At 36.2% G+C, this 17,985-nt stretch overlaps 1 protein-coding gene and 1 pseudogene across 5 annotated transcripts in view; one reads left to right on the forward strand and one right to left on the reverse strand.

The window, feature by feature from the left end:
• Window positions 1–17,985, forward strand: part of LOC105468440 (teneurin transmembrane protein 1) — an 839,487-nt gene that overhangs the window by 271,638 nt on the left and 549,864 nt on the right. The gene's annotated exons all lie outside the window — the stretch shown is intronic.
• On the reverse strand, window positions 15,007–15,101 carry LOC112424430 (small nucleolar RNA U13; annotated as a pseudogene).

Below are 17,985 nucleotides of genomic sequence, written 5' to 3' on the forward strand. Positions count from 1 at the left end.
GCTTTTTTATTTTGGCTTTTGTTTTACTGAGCTTTTATTTTTCAAGACACAGGATTTTCTCTGCAGTACATTTGTAGCCTTATAATCGTGTGCTGTGTTATAATAGGATTGAGCTTTATTGAGATATGGTTGAATTGAAAGTTCACTAGGTAAGTTCTTTCATTTTAATTCTGAATTCCATGCTGAGTAGCTTTGTCTTCTAACCTTTTGTGCAGGTAGTGTCCCTTATTCCCATTTGCTCCCTTTTGGATTGCCTCTACTATGTGGTCTACTAGAAAGATCATATCACTGGGTCAAGACTCATGCTTTCAATTTTGCTTCATTCACTCTCTGAATGACCTCAGGTCTTCTTTTAACTGCCTTTACTAGTATATTAATAGTCACCTGGGGTCTGGTGGCACAGTTAATCAAAGACCTAAAAATAATTTGAAATGTACAGCCCTCCCTTCTGCCTCTAGAGAGAATCTTCGAACCAAAGAAGAAAAGTAAAATGAAAAGAGAGATTTGCTAGGATAATCAACAAGATCTCTGTGTGATGATTTCCTTTTCAGCACTGGCCTGTCTGATCCTTCTGAGTCTCCTAAAACTGAAATGCTTATTTCTGAGATTCTTCTTTATAATTCCTCATTTGAAGAACAGACCTTAGAAAGTGACAAGACATCTATTTGAAATAAAAATAATAAAACTGGTGATATGTCTTTATCTGCTTGTGCTGAGATACAAAAGAACAGAAATGACTTCCAAGTTACATGCTAATATAATATTGAGCTTGATATGCATGTAGACATGGTTCAGAAGAAGTGTTTGAACCCTAGCAATAGACAAATCATAACAAAAAGTCAGGTAAGAATTTAGTTCTCCTCTAAATTACATTACCATTTCTTTTTCTCCACCGTTTTACCTCTCTGCCCAATGCTATGACCAGTATTCAGTGACTTCCTATTGCTGTTAATAGACTTCTACTTTACTTGGTTAATTGTAGTCTTATCAAAACAATTGTGACAAATTCAAAGGTGCATTTTGGAACTATTCATAGTGAGCCCTGTGGGGGGAAAAAAGCATAATCTTCAAGGTGAACTTTAGTGTGCTTTAAGCACATTCCTCTCCGGTGGGGAGGATTTCAAAATTTTTGTAGTTTCTGTGGACAATGAGGTGGATACATTAGAAGAGTAAAAGACAGGTTGAAAGTGACCAGTTAGGAAAATATTGCAATAATCTAGAGAAAGAGATGATTAGGAGCTTAACTTAGGCATTAAATATCCAAATTTTCAAAAAGGGAGACATACATAGGAGATAAATTTAAATTGGCAAGACTTAGGGGCTAACTGGTTGTTACTAATGAAGGAGAGAAAATAATAAAGATTTCCGGAAAAACCTGGTTTGGCTGTGTCCCCACCCAAATCTCATCTTGAATTGTAGCTCCCATAATTTCTACATGTTGTGAAAGGGACCCAGTGAGAGATAATTGAATCATGGGGTCAGTTTCTCCCATACTATTCTCATGATAGTGAATAAGTCTCAAGAAATCTGATGGTTTTATAAGAGGAAAACCCTTTCACTTGGCTCTCATTCTCTCTTGTGTGCTGCCATGTAAGACATGCCTTTTGCCTTCCACCATGATTGTGAGGCCTCCCCAGCCACGTGGAACTGAGTCCACTAGACCTCTTTTTCCTTATAAATTACCCAGTCTTGGGTATGTCTTTATCAGCAGCTTGAAAATGAACTAATACAATTTCTATCTTTGGTAAGTCATTAAAGAGGAGGATGGTCCTAGCAATCAACAAACGAAGGTAGGGAAGAAAGAAGGCAGAGTTTTAGCGGGAAAAAAATAATGATTCTCTTTTGAACATGACTTCACAGGGCTGTAGTTTCTCCAGGTAGAAATATCTACTATGAAGTTAGATATACAAGACTTGGAGTACTGGGGCTAGAAAATGGATCTGGATATTGTTGATACATAACTAATATTTGAGACTGGATGTGATCACACCAGAAGAGCATGTACAGAGTAGAAAACATAAAAGGAAGAGGCAATTGACAAAATCATGTAGCACACTAAACATTTAAAGGACTGACAGGAAAAGGAGCCCAGAAAAATTGCTGAGAGATGGATTAATGGAAATTCAGGACAAGTGGTATTATAGAAGACAAGGAAGAACAAATAATCCAGAAAGAGGGAACAGTATCGTATATGAGGAAAGGTCTCATTAAGTAAAGACTACAGTATTTACCAGTTTTGGCATTTAGGAGTTTATTGCTGACTTTGAAAAAAGAGATTTTTAGTGTAGTAGTAGAGATAGAAGAAAGATTTCAGTGGGTTGATAAATAAATGCAATAAAAGGAAGTGGAGGCATCAAGTATAGGCTTTTAAGATGCTTGACTGAGAAGTGATGGGATGATCAAGGAGAGAGGGGCAATAGTTAAAAGAGAACACAGGTTTTAGGAAGGAATTTTTTGATGTCTCACTAATTTGTTTTTTTGGATGGAAAAGTAACATAAGCATGTACATTAACCTAGTCCTGCACCTCCCACAGTGGCAATGAATAAATATTTGAAGTATGAATGAATGAATACTTACAGTCAAGGGAAAATGAACTAATGAAGAAAAATATTTAAGTGATAGAAAAGAGAGGTAGTATCTGATGGAGCAAGGTTCTGGAGAAAACCTAAATAAAGGATCCAGAATACAGATGGAATGTTTGGTCTCTGAAACATGAGAGGAGCAGGGATAATTGAAGGAATGTGTCATGTCTCATAGCATCTGCTGTCTACGTTAAGTAGGAGACAATGTCGTCTGCCAAGATTGAGGGAGAGAGGGCTGTGAGTAGAGTAAAGAAACATTAGCAGAATGAACAATAAGAGACAGAAAAAAATCTAGAAAGTGGTAGTAGGGTTGCAGGGAAAGTTAGTATATAGGTTAGAATCTCGGTTGTAAGTGACAGAAAGTCAACTCAAACTAGCTTAAGCAAAAAGCGGCATGAATTTATTGGCTCAGGGAACAAAAGAAAGTTTAGAATAGCAAACTGTAGAAAGGGCAAGGATATGACTGACACAGGAAATAACTGGAGCTAATAAATCAAATATGATCAGTATAGTCTTTAAATTTTTCTAGTGGGCTTTGAATTTAAACTTCACTTTCATGTACACAGGCTTAGTAAACACAGAGTGTGAAACATGGCTGATATAGGCTGTTAACCATCTCTTCTTACCACTCTAAAATAGAAGCAGTGTATTTAATGGGCCCAAGACCTAGAATCCTAAGTAAGGACTTTGATTAGCCTTGTTTTGTTCAGTTGCCCACTCCTGCATCAATCACTTGTGGCCAGGGGTAGGATCTGCAGAATGTACTTTGATTGACAAAGCTTAGGTCAGATGTTCACACATGAACTGATCACTGTGACAATCGATTCCATCATTCAACGAGAATTTTTTGTGTTTTGACAATGTTTCAGATCTTGTTTTAGGTGCTGGGGATACAGTTGTGAAAAACACAGATATGGTCCCTACTTTTGAGAGCTTACACTCTTGTAAGGAGAGATTGATAATAAACAATATATTTTGGCTATTGATATATTTTATTAAAAAATTAAAACAGGATTATAATAAAGAGTGACTGGCAGTAGGGTCTACTTTAGCCTTGATGGTCAGGGAAGTCTGAATAGCTGACACCTGGATCACAAGAATAAGCCAGCTATTTGAAGATTTGGATGAATATTCTTCAAACAGAGGGAAGAACGAGGGCAAAAGCTCTGATTGATAAATAAGCTTGGCATATTTAATTAGCAGAAAGAGGGCCATTGTGAATGGATCTTAGTGAGTGAAGAGGAGAGTAATGTGTGATGAGGTGGGAGAAGTGAGCAGGAGATAGATCACATAGGACTTTGTAGCCACTGTAAGGAATGGCTATTAGGATTTATCCAGTCAAATCAAGTGCCTTTTCTTATAGTAATCATTTGAATTGAGGGCCACGTTCCTAGGAAAGGGATATTAAATACAGTAATTTTAATTTTCTTATCAGCCCAGGTGCAGAAACAGTGGAAACCAAGGTAAAATTTCTTGGAGGATTGATTGATAAGATAGGTCAAGTAGAAAGATGAGGGAGAAGGCAGAGATAATGCTGTTGAAAGACTAGTTAAAACAGCTGATCCTGTATTTGAGACCACCATAGAAAAGAGCTTCAGTTAGGAGAGAGACTGATTGACTGGGAAAATAAAAGAAGGTTATCAATCTTGTGGTCTTCGTCAAGGTTGAAAAGTAGGTTTTATGGCCATAAGGAAGTCCAATAGGTATAAGGGTAGGATATCATTGGCAGAGTGAGATTTCCTAGTCAAAGGTGTTGTAATGTCCTTTCTTATTCAGATGAATACTTGTTTTTTATATATTTATTTGTATCCAACCTAAGTCCATAAATACCTTGTTAGTGTACCCAGTTTCCAGAAACTTGCTGATTGGGGTTCAAAAATACTCTCTCCCCTCCTCCCTTTTTAAGTTGTGATCTTTTCCATTATTAAACATTGGCTTTTTTCCCAGGGATGGCACTGAAGAAGAAAATCAATGACATATCTAGCCAGCCTGCTTGGACTGAATGGGCATTCAAATAGACTCCAAGGGCCAAGTACAGACGGTGATTTATTGTGCATACAACTTCTACAGAATGCCTTCATTTGAGCATCGATGTATATACAATTACTCACCAGAATGCTGCTTTTTACTATTTAGCCAGGAATCTGTGGAGAGATTATGTTCACTAAGAAATCCACACATGTAGTTTCTACCCTTTTCAGCAACTCTAGAAACTCTCAGTAGTCTTCTGCATGAAGAAAAGAGATTTCAAAAATAGTTCTTCCATTTTACCATATTTCTCACTATTGTCATCCTTATGCAATTCCCATTTCGGAACCAATTCAGATTTATTAAACCATGTTCCTCTACTGACATGTAAGTAGATGGATTTGCTAGAGGCAAATCATTTACTGTGGCTATTGTGAAACCTAAAATTGCGGTAGTCGTCTCCACATATCACAGGCTTTCTTATTGTAAAGATCGTTTTTAGACAATGTTTGATATTGAAACAACCAAGTGGAAGTTCAAGCTGTTTAAATAAAGCAGATATTTGACATCACACAGGCAGGAAAACAATGAAGGCACTTCTAAATTCCTTTTTCTCACTGAAAACAGTTTGAGTGGCCAGTTTGCCCTTATAATTTGAACTTAAATTGAAATTGCTAGCAGGTTATTTATAGCTTTAGGAGGATAATTTATAGCTTTAGGAGGATAATTTCCAAAAATCTTGCTTTTCCTCTCTGGCCAAATATTACCTAATTGCTATCCTATTTCGGAAATGGCACCATGTCCAGACATTTGTAGGTTTATATTGTATTTGTGTTTTATTATATTAAGGAGACTGGGTTGTTCTGGTTTACATCAGGAATTGAATTATGTTGTTCTTTGCATAAACATATATGGACTGTTACAATGTATTTTCTTTAATATTTTGGCTAAATTTCAGTGAAAATGTTAATAATTTTAATAGAAACACTTCAGACCACTCTTTAATGCAAACAATACGATGTCATGATTAATAGAAGCTATAAATAAAAAGAAGCTGTAGTAGTATTGATAAAAATCAGCTCAGCAAATGAAAATGAGGAAATTCAATAACAAATAATATACTGCAATGACATAGCCCATTGAGTTGCTATATGAGGCAGCATGAAAAATAGCCCTTTAAATTATTTGTGTACCTTGCAGTATAATCAGCATCTTGGATAGTAAGCTACTAGAAGGCATAAACAAAAATTGTTTGTATGGTGCTAAGCCTATCACCCTCAAATTAAATGTAAATATATGCATCTGATACTACATAGTAGTGCTTCTTCTAATGTTTTTCTGTCCATCATCATTGACAGACTTTTCAGCCCTTATTAGGGTTTTCTTTTCTTATCTGTATTTTCTCTTTCCTTTCTCAGGAAGTATCTTCTTTTGGATCTTAGTATGAGTTTTGTTATGGAAAAGCTCAGGGTCTATGTTGGTACAGATACAGGGAGAAGCACTTAGATGAGCATCATCTATTTATTTGCTGAGCATTGCAATAAGCACTATTGGAGCAGGAAAAATACAATTTATGGACTCTATCCTCTACGTATAGAGTCTAGACAGGAGAAATAAACATGTACCTTTGGAGAAGTTTAAAGGCACTTACATATAACTTACCAAAAAATTGAAATTAGCTGACTGTTCCATGTTGTTTGTAATCAAATCCATTCATTTATGATAACAGTATTTCTCCATATAGTTGTAGTCATTATTGATTTTTTATTATTATATCATTTGCTGAATAAGTGAGTAAACAAATGGGTGAATATCTTTAGTGGTTTTTGCCAGTATTTATGGCTGAAGGATCGTGGATAAGTGCTTAATAGTTATACTACTTTTTTTTTTTTTTGAAATGGAGTTTCACTCTTGTTGCCCAGGCTGGAGTGCAATGGCGTGATTGTGGTTCACTGCAACCTCTGCCTCCCTGGGTCAAGCAATTATCCTTCTTCAGCCTCCAAAGTAACTGGGATTACAAACATGTGCCACCATGCCCAGTTAATTTTGTATTTTTAGTAGAGATGAGGTTTTACCATGTTGGTCAAGCTGGTCTCAAACTCCTGATCTCAGGTGATCCGCCCACCTCGGCCTCCCAAAGTGCTGGGATTATAGGCGTGAACCACCATGCCTGGCCTAGTTATACTACTTTTTAAGGATTGTGAATAGGCCCTGAATATCTATTTATCAAGATTGCACCTCTGTGATTAACCAGGCTTGATTTTGCACCAAAGCAGTACAGCATTGTCATCGCACTCTTAGTATTTATTTTGCATTTGCTTAGTATTACATTCAAGAAATATAGAGAGAACATCTATTATGTGCCAGACAAGGTACTAAGCACTGAGTACAGTGGTCAATGAAACAAATATATACCCTGTCTTCATTGAGCTTATAATCTATTTAGGGATACCAAATAGTGCTATGAGGTGCTATGGTGACCAACAGAGTGTATTCTTAGATGATAACAGGGTGAGGCTAGGGATCTACTTAGTGTGTCCAGGGAAGTAATCTGTAAGCTGAGATAAGAAGGATAAGGAAGAGTGGAGCATGTGAAGAGCCACGGACTGAGCATTCCAAGCGAGGGGAAACAGCATGTCCAAAGCCTCTAAGTCATGAAAGAGTTTGGTGTGTTTTAATGACTATAAGGAAACCAATGTGGTTATATTGCAGAAAGGGAGAGAAAATGTGCTATGTGATGAAGTTGGGGAGTTAGGTGGAGACAAGACCTAGGGCTTTGAAAACTATGCCAAAGATTTTAGACTTTCTCCTAAGGTAATGGGACTATATTGATTGGTTTTAATCAGGGGCAGCAGTGGGGTTCACATATATAAAAGATTAATTTGGCAGTTGTTTGGATAATGGATGGGGAATACAAAAAGGAACAAGAGAAATCACTTATCAAGTTATTGCAGAAGTCCATGCAAGAGGTGAAGCTAGAGGCAAGTGGACTAATTTGAGATATATTCTTGAGATATAACCTAAAGGACCTTATGTTCAGGGTTGTATTTGAGTAGACAGGAAGAGGGAAGAATCAGGAATAAGTCAGGGTTGTGGTCAGGGAAACTAATGTCGGGAAAGCTGAGAAAGAAATAGGTTTCAGGTTAGAAATCAAGAATTTTGTTTTAAATATCTTCATTTTTAGATACTCATGAGATATCTAAGACTATAAATAGGCAGTTGCATTTACCAGCCAATGATGTAGCAATTTCAGATGTTTCTGCTGTAAAAAATTATTGACATGAGTGTTTGAATGTCATGCTTTAATTAATTTGGTAAACATTTGTTGAGTCTCTGCTATGTGGTAGGTATTGTGCTAAGCACTGGGAATGCAAAGGCATAGTTGCTGCCAAAAAGGAATTTATTATAATCAAATTGGGAGACTGAAAAAAAAGCAGATAATTTAAAACACAGTGTGATAATAACAGTAGGAGGAACATCTAACTCAAATAAAGGGTTAGAAGGGTCAGGGAAACATTCCTGGAAGATATGACATCTGGGTTAAGTTCAAAAGTAAAATCTAGCCAGGCACAGAGGAGCAAAAGTCTCTGTTAGGAAAAATTGTAGCAATAGTGGACTTAAGAAAAATACAAAAGTGAACATCTTAATATTTCTGGCCACAGAATATTTTTATGTCTATTACAATTATTGTTAAATATGTCCATAATATCAGAATCATTGAAATGAAAGAGCTGTTAGAAATCATCTAGTATAGCCACCGAGCTTTACAGAAAGGGAATTGGACTCTGGGATAAGTGACCTGTCCAAATCATCAATTCTACAATAACTTTTTTGTTTTCAAATATTGTAAGTTTACTGTCAATCCACTGTCTAAATGGTGCCCCAAAGCATTAATTTAATCCTTCAAATTGCCCACCTGTTACAAGAGGATATTTTATTTCCAGAGAGATTTTGTTGTTCTCAACTCTCTTTAGTTATTATTTTCCACTTAATTCACAGTGAACAATGTGAAACTATCTTTCAATAAGTGATATCTATACAATTAAACAACTTTATGTAACATACAGGGAGATATTTAAAATATAATCTTTCAAAAGAAAGTTCATAGTCACATTCTCTTTACTTCCTAAACCATTTATAGGACTCCATTTTCTTCCACTGGGCAAACCAATGGGGTTTTGGAAGAAAGATGAAAGAGTTGACTACTCAAAATTCAGTTATATTTGGTTATCTTATAGCCCTTTTGTTTCTACTGCTCCTATCTTCTGCCAGACTGACACTCTGATCTGCTGCACCACTGATTTCTTACCTGTTCTGCCACCATTGTTTCTAATACACTAGAGAAAAGCAGTTCCTCACAAGCCATATAGGCAGTACTGAAGAAGAATACAAAAGGAGAGAACATAAACCATTTTCCTTTCCCTTCTGTCCCTGAAATGCCAAATACACAATATAAATGAGCTGAAATATTTAGCAGAGGGCAGAGTATGCCATGACAATAGCAGCAGTGTCTCCAAAAGCAAAGTATTGTATAGTAGGACCTAGCTAATTTAGACCAGTTGAGAATAAACTCATCTGAATGTTTGAATATGTTAGTAAGAATTGCATTTTCGTTATTCTAAAATACATGGAGTCAGGCACTGTCATGTAATGCAATCTGTTTGGAGGACAATTGTAGTAATATCCGACAAAAACAAACTGGAAATGCTTTAAAACTCCATCAGTGGGGGCTGGTTAAAAAATATATTCTTCCATCTATGCAGCCATTAAAAAAGATGTAGACAGATATATCTCCAATATATTATATTGTTAAACAAAATAAACCAAGTGTAGAACAGTCTGCATCAAAAGCTCCCAAATTTCGTTGAAAATACGTTATCCATATACACGTATACACGAATATGCACACATTTCACTTAATACACATATACAAAGATGTATGCACACACATAAAAAGATATAATGTGTGTATATGCATAAGAGATACAAAAATACTCCTCATTGTTAACTTTGGGGAATAGTACTTGGACAGGGATAGAAAGATAATCACTTTTTATCCTATACATATTTTGTTGTATTTTTGAAAATGTTTACCTTATGCAAGTATTCTTCTTTGTAGTAAAAACATGAGATAAAATGTGAAAATGTCTAGGTGGAAAATAAATTGTGCAAAATAGTACAAGTAATATTATATAGCTCTATAAAAATTATAGACTAGAATATGCAAAAATGGTCCTAAAATTCAGTGGAATTTAAACTGAGTAAATAAAGTGTGGCCAAATAGAGATCCTTTGACTCCTGCTTTAATGAACAGATAAGAATGATTACCAGTTATTGGAATGTAAATGTATGCCTTTAAAGTGCTTTTTAAAAGCTTATCTTAAGAAGCTTAAGCTTTTCCTCTCCAAATTTTAATTTTGAAATTAATTTGTTTTATGCACATTTTTCACTAATAGTAAATTTCTAACAAAGCCTGTCGAAATTTTAACAAATTCTAGATTTGTAGAACATTAATGAGGACTTGAAACATCTTTTTAAAATTAACAATGGATAATTTCTAGTCCCTCCTTTTAAAGTTCACTTTGAAATACTGCATTAAAAATTATCTGTAAGTTGAGAAATGACTCAAGACTGTTCTAATCACTCTTGATAAATCTTTGGATTTATTTATCCTCTTTGAACTCATGGACATATTCTATTTGACTGGTGAATCAAATGCTCACAAAGTTGGGTTGTTGAAAGAGGGCTTTCCCAATTGTATTTTGTGTGCCTTTCTTCCTTTGGCTGCTGGCCTTTTGGCCCTTTCACTGCTCATTAACACCTTCTTGGCAGTGTGGATAGCTGAAAAAGGTGAAATACAAACTGGTTAATACTGCTACCCCAGCATAAAAATCTGGAAGTAGGGCTGCATGAAAAGCAGAGGTTAATTTTCTCTACTACAACCACATGAATAATCAAAAGTTGGGAGTTACAGAGTTGGAGGATTTGGTTTTAAGATTACTCCTGGGATTATTTTAAAATAGAATTTATGATTGATTTGAATATGAACTCACCAAGTGTAGTGACTTTACTGTGGAACTCTTTCAGAGGCACCTCTTGGGATTTTTTATTCTGGTACTGATTGTGATCTTAAACCTAAGTATGCAGAGATGCCTGAAATTTAATTAAGGTAAAAATTTAAAAATTTATTTTTCCATTTGAATTATATGCAAGGTTAGAAAAACTCAATGTAAATTGGTGGTAATTTATTTCACTTGAATCCCTAGGGATTTACATTTCCACATTAATAAGAATACACTGCTTCTTACACACAAGGGTAAATATAGTGACTGTGACTCACGCTGAAGGTCATGTTTGGAATCTCATATTTCCTTTGCATCTTAGTTTCAAACATTCCTCTTGGATTCTTTCTAGCATTTCCAAATCCTATTCATCCTCAGGGTCTAACTCAAGTCTCGCCTCTTTGATAAAGTCTTCCTTCACAACTTCTGACTTCCACATATATTGCTCACTGCTTCTGTGAACTCCTCTAGTTTTTATTGTCTGACATTCACAGCTTTGCAGTTGACTATTTACTGGCTTAAGCGTTGGTTGTAAAGGTTGTCTCCCCAATGAAATGTTAAGTTCCTTAAGGATTGCAAATACTATTAATTGTATCGGTATAGAGGTCTTTTGAATTCATTGCAATACCTAACATAGAGTAACTAGTAGGTACTCAAAAATATTGTACTTTTTAGTCCCTTTATGGACTATGCATGAGTTACATTTAAAATTCCTTCTATCTCACTATTGCCACTGCCTCAATTAGTTCCATCCCTTACTATATCGTTTTTTTTACAAGGCAGGACGAAATATTGCCACTGATATTGAACTCCAGTTTGGCTTATCTGCTGGCAGCAGGCTTTCCTGTAGGGCATTGTGAACGTTTACAAAGCTAGTATAGCTAATCTGTTACAGAGATATCTTGCCCTTTTGGTCTGATTTATTCTCATTGGGCTGAAATATTCTCTGGGCTACTGTGGAAACCCAGAATTCGACTTTTGCAAGCATCAGTGACCAGGTAGCCGCTTTGTGGAACCAGAAGTGATAGCATGTTCTTAAGTGACCCTCCACAGTTAAAGGCCAAAAAATTACTATGGGGAAGTAAGGCCTTTTGGCAAGTGTGTGTGCGTGTGCATGTGTGCATGCATGTGGGTGTGTGTGCCTGGCATCCTCCCTCCCCTTACAATCTCTGTGTACCTTACCAGTCCCACTAGGCTTCATGCCACCTGAGATTCAACACCTTTAAGTCACATTTTTAATATAGCAGATAATAATATATCTTCTTTCTCCAGGATAGGCCACAGAAAATGTTTGTCTCCCTCCTCTCTTGAGGCCTTTAAGGAATTTCTTTCTATCAGCCAGAAAATCAATTTGAGAGACTATGAAAATTGAAAGACTTAGGTGAAATCTTATGTGGTTACTCTGCAGCCATTCCTGCCAAGGAAATAACTCCAGAGGAGTAAGGGAAAATATTTAAGGGCTGCAAGAGTCATCCTACCCTGTTCTTGGGCGTTTTCTGCTGTTTCAGCCTCATGGTTCCTCTCCCTGAAAAGAACAGGTGTGCCTGACAGCAGGTGTGTTTGTTCTACTTTTCCTATGGCAGCTGTCACTCCCCAGGTAACTCCCTTTTCCAGGTGGTGAATTCTTACAACCCATCATCTTCTTTCCTGGCTACCATTACTTTAAAAAAAGGTTTGGCTGTCAACCCTCCCTCCTTTTAGAATCTTTTGAAATGTTATTGTTTTGATTGTCGATTTTTTTTTTTTTTTTTTTTGCTTTTGCGTTTTGGGATGATTTTTTAAGGGAAAATATGTCTTCAGATGGATTCTATTTACAATTCAGACAAACTTAACACTTTCCTTTTAAAAGCCTCCATAAAAGTCTGCAGCCTTCTTTGATTTGGATTGAGTTTTGAAGCCTTCTTCTCTGACAGCGTTGGGTTTCTCCATTTTGCATTTTCCAGTAGATCTTGGGGTCTGTCCTCAGTCAAGACACCTGCTGCTGGGACTGCCAGTCACCACATGCTTGGCTTTCATCTTCCCTCGTTTCTATTCATAGCATGCACTTCTCATAACTCTAAAAGACTGTTTGATGCCCCCTCATTGTTTAATATCTACATGATTAAAGCAGCTGAGAGAATTAGCACGTGTCCTAAGCCTAAGGAAAAATCCAGTCTAAAAGAAATTGTATTGCAAGCCCAGATCATTTTTAATAAGCTCTGCTGTGCTCTGTCTCACCTATTCCTCTGTGGGATTCCCTTGGGCATTTTATAGGTATTTGAGGGTTAGCTTTTAAAGGATTCTTTCAGGCATGTATTTGACTCTCAATATAACATTTATCAAGCCCCCACAGTGTGCAGGACCCTTACAGTGGTCCCATGGTAAGGTACAAAAAAAGCAAGCATACCATTTTAACACTTAAGGAATCAAGTTACCAGTCCTTTAGGATGAAGTGAGGGAGAAAAGGTGCACATATATAAAAGATTTGGGTACATTTTAAAGATATCAGATGTATAGGTGCAACAGGAGTATCAATTTGGTATACAAAGGGGGCATAAAATGAATGTGTAATCACAGTTGGAAAGATATAGTGAGAGCCTCAGAGGAGTGAATGGTGTGAGCTTAAGGGCTTTCATCATGAGTGTCCTCAGGGACTTCAGTAAGGCAATGCACTGTGCAGAAAAGTTGATATTCTGATAGTGTTATATGACAATAATAGTAACTGCTACTATTTATTCAACTGAATTTTTACTTTGTGTCAATGTAAAAAGAATGGAAGAACTAGGGAGCAAGAAAATATAGACTGTAAAAAAATATATTCTTAAAGTGTCAAGTGTATGACCATGGGTCGAAGTTTGGCTAGGGAGGTGGGTAGGCTGTATGCTTGTCTCTGTGTGTCTGTGCATGTCTGTGCGGGGTAGGGGGTGGCAGCAGGGAGGAAGAAGCAAGATAAAGAGACTTGGAGAGTAGGGCAGAGTCTGGGAAATAGAGGTTACGGTATGAGGTGATAGCAATTAAAGTGGAGAAAGGAGTAAAAGAAAAGAGAGGCTGTGTTCAAAGAAAAGGATTCACAGTTCCAGATCTTGGAATTAAATCCTTTACCTTCTGAATGTATTCTTCTCTGAAACCTTAGACTTATTTTGCTCATTCAGAATAAAATAGAACATTTAGCTTTGAAAATAGAGTTTTTACAGAAAATAAAGTGCTTCTTTAAAATGCTAATTTTTGACTCTCAGAGTATGTCCAATTTTTCCACAAATTTGTAATCCATGGTAATTCTGAGGCATAGCCTATTGGAAATTAGTATGCTGAAGCCATGTCAGAAAACTAAGCAGGTAGAGATTTACAGTTAATTATTGGAGAGACTCACATCATGACATTAGCACATGGTTTAGCTGTATTTTGACAGTAGAAAACCTGGCATAAGAGTCTCCGAGAGCACCAAGTAATATGCCTGAGGTCCCTTTCCTGCAGGTGAATTCTCTAGTGGCAGTCATCGCAATTTATGCCAAAGGCTTATTTTTGTGCAGACATAATCTCTGGTAGAATTTTCGCAGCCTCTGTTGACAGGACTGACGGTGTGTATAGGCCCAGGCTACTAGGCAACACCAGCATCAGTTAGCAGTCAGCAAATATTTATTATGCCTTAACCATATGCCTAGAACCAAGTTAGAAGCAAGGAAGATATATTAGAACAGGCATAAACAATCCCCTCAGACTCTTTACAGGGCTGACATACTTAAAGTAACTAAAATAGTGACAAGGCTATATTTAATCAAATGCCACATTTGGGGGAGGGTGAGTATTTTAGGATGTTAGAAAAAGGAGAGATCAGTTAGAGCACTAGATTGGAAGAGTCTTCAGAAAAGAATTGGAACTCATCCTATAACTCATAAGACAGGTCGAATTTAAAGAGTCAGAGTGAGAAAAGGAAGGAAATCTATGCACATTGAGAACAATTCAGAGGAAGGCAAAAACAAACAAAACATAACAAAACAAAAACACCCTGGTATTTTTATAGTACAACAGGGAGACCAGCTTGATTGACATGGAAGATGTTTGAAATCAATAGAAAATAAGTTAGGTTGGGCCAGAGTATCAAAGTATTTTGAAAACCAAGTCAAATGTTTTAAATTCAATACATTAAGAAATGGGAGACGTGTGATGATGAAAGGTGGGAGCATAGCATGGTCATTTAAAGGGCATTTTAACAAGATTAATATGGTACTGATTTACTGGACAGATTGGAGAGCGTAGAGAAAGGTATACAAATATTACTATAGCTATTGGATAAGCACATATTTAACCTCAATTTCACCCTTCAAAGAAGTCATTCAGGCCATTCCCAACAAAATCCTAGATTCCCATTGTTTTTTTATGTTTAACATAAAAGTGTTAAAAAGATCTAAGTTCACATCAGATGGGTAATGTGCCAAAGTTGTAACAAGGTTTGAAAGAGGCACATCTCACACATGAATATGAAGACCTATGGAGTCAGATTCCAAGGCTGAAGGGACTATTTGCACTTACATCTTTGGATAAAATCTCTGTGTCTCTAATTAGCTTCAATCTATACAGATGTTCTTTAAGGAGTTGCCATTCCTTTTTATTAGACCGAGCTCACAAATTTTTCCATCTAAGTTTGATGTAGTATATTGGAAATGACTATTGTAGGAAAGATGGAATATATGAAAAATATGGAGGTTTTTTAAGAAAAAGAAAAGAAACATGTGTAAGAGGTAAAAATAAGCAAACCAAAATAACTTAGATGGATGAACCCAAACGTAGGTTGTAGCTGAAAATAGAAGGGTAAACAAGTGCCATCCCCAATAAAAACAAACTAAAGTAAGAAAATGGGCAATGCAGAGAAATCAGGACATAAACCAAGTTTCACTTGAATTATACATAAAAATTAAGACAGTTATTTCAGTTTTGATTCATTCGCTTGTGTGTACACTTAAGTTTTCACCTGCCAAACCTTGTACATTAGTATAAAATTGATCATATTTACATCATCATCAAATGGACACTGGTTTGTCAGATTTGAGGGAGGGAAATATTTTTCTTAAAATCATTGGAGATTAAGTCTCAGGAAAGCTACTGCCTCAATGAAAATCTTGTAAATATAATTGGCATTAAGATCTGTTTAATTAAATGACTGGAATTACAAGGAAAAAGGAAGTCAAGTTTGTCTGTAGGTATTTGTCTTTTGCTTTCCTCAGTTATTTCCCTACAGTGCAATTTATTCCATTTAGACTAGTGGTGGTTCAACACTAGCTATACCTTAGGATCCCTATGGGAACTTTCAAAAAGTCCACTGCCCAGACTCCACCCTAGATTGATCCAAACTTTGGTATTTTCCAGAGCTCCTTGGAGGATTCTAATAGGTATGCTGAGTTCAGAAGCACTATATTAGATTAACACCAGCATCTTTCTCTCTTCCCCCCTCATATAGTCCCTTAAGGCATAACACTTCTTACAAGGGACATATATTTTAGCCAGACTAAATATTTGTGTTACACTGATGATAGAAAGCTCTTGAGGGCAGGTCTTTGGTTTGTTTATTTTTCTATCACTCGGTGGGCTCTGGCCAGTAAAGTTTCTTGTATTAATACCAAGTAGAAGTATAAGAGGTAGCAGGATTAGAGATAGAGCCCAGGACAGGCTAGTTTCTATGTATGTACGGGAGAAGGGGAAGAAAAAATCCAGATTGTAAGATACAGCAGTCTTGGCTATAGTGGGAAGTCTTCAATAGGTCCCGTGAATGTAAAATATCACCTTAGAACTATGGTTTCTTGCCAGATCTTTTAGTTATCCATACTGTGACTTTAGGTAAGGCATTTATCACTGAGTGTCTCTGATATCTCTTTAAAATGAGGAAAATAGTTCCAGTCCCATCTACCCCAAAAGATTGATGTGAGATTCAACTAACATTTGCAGTTCTGAGTTCATTTTACAGTATTTTTAAGTATAATGTGCCAGATATATGTAAAACTGTTATCATTATGATTTACAAAGGCAGTTAATAGTCTTTTTGTCAGAATGAAAAACCTAGAATAATCCACAGAGCAGTACAAGTGCCTTTAACCACCAAAGTCAGTAGAAGTGTGAGGAAGACTTCCTTTGCAAAGCTATTCAAATACCTCAAAGATTGTATTTTCTATAAACCCAAGAGATGAGCGTGTCCATGTAGAACATTGCTTAATTTTGACAGACTTTAATAATGCAATGAAAGTAATCATAGAGAAATAACTTGATGTGAATTCAAGTTCCAGTACAGCATTAACTTGGTTTATGAGCTTGGATAACATATACATATATGTACTTGCATGTGTTTATTCATTAAAGGGAAGGAGTCAATGTACTAAAATTTATTAAAATCATTATCTATCCAACATGCATTAATTGAACACCTCTTACATGTCAGGCAGTATTTTTAGTGTTGGGAATACAGCAGTGAAAAAGAAATAGACACATTGCTTACCATCATGTAAACTTACATTCTAGTAGGAAGTGGAGCATAATATAATTCCAAGTTTGTAGAATTGCTATTGAAAAAAATAATAATAAAACAGGGTAGGCACATAGACTGGTGGAAAAGAGTAAAAAGAGTGGATGTTTCATAGGTGCCAAGATCTACTGTAGGCATTTCCCACACGTTACTTTTATTTATAAATCTTCACAAGCATACTATGCAACAGGTATTGTTATCTTCATTTTAAGAGAGGGAAATCAAGGCTCAGAGAGTTTTTAAAACTTGCCTAACATTACCTGGTGATTATGTGACAGAGTTAGAATTGCAACTTGCATCTGCCTGAGTTGAAATCCCATGTTTTTTCTCCTACATGTGGCCAGCACGTAAGTGACTTAATATGTTTCCATATTATTTTCTGTAAAATTCGTTTCTGTTGGGCTTCATCAGAGATTCAATCTGACATCCCGTGTACCCTATATGTTTCATAGATACTAACACTTTAAAAATTGAATTAGTTATTAGCATTTAAAAGTAAAAAGCTGCATACAAAAGTATTGGTTTCCATCTTGTCTCAAAGTATTGAAAAGTCCAGCAAACTTGGGCCTGTGCTCCCAAAGGGCAAAAACCAGCTGAAGCTGATCCCTCTGAGACAGCATGCGCTCTCTAGGTTTCCACAGCCACTACTAATCCATGTTGGCATATCTGAGCCACTTCACTCATTTATGTTATTTACCTAGCCCATGTAAATATTTGAATATGTGACCCACTAGAACAGATACATGCAAAACCCTCTTCCAGTTCCAAAGTTTTGATTCAATGCTGAACATTCGGGCTCAGTTATAAGCTTTGTAACTATTCCTTTGACAACCTTAGTTATACTTACATAAATTTTCTTCTTTCATTTGTTCTCCACTTTAT

Source organism: Macaca nemestrina, chromosome X (assembly GCF_043159975.1).
Source record: "Macaca nemestrina isolate mMacNem1 chromosome X, mMacNem.hap1, whole genome shotgun sequence".
In the NCBI taxonomy this organism is placed as follows: Eukaryota; Metazoa; Chordata; class Mammalia; order Primates; family Cercopithecidae; genus Macaca; species Macaca nemestrina.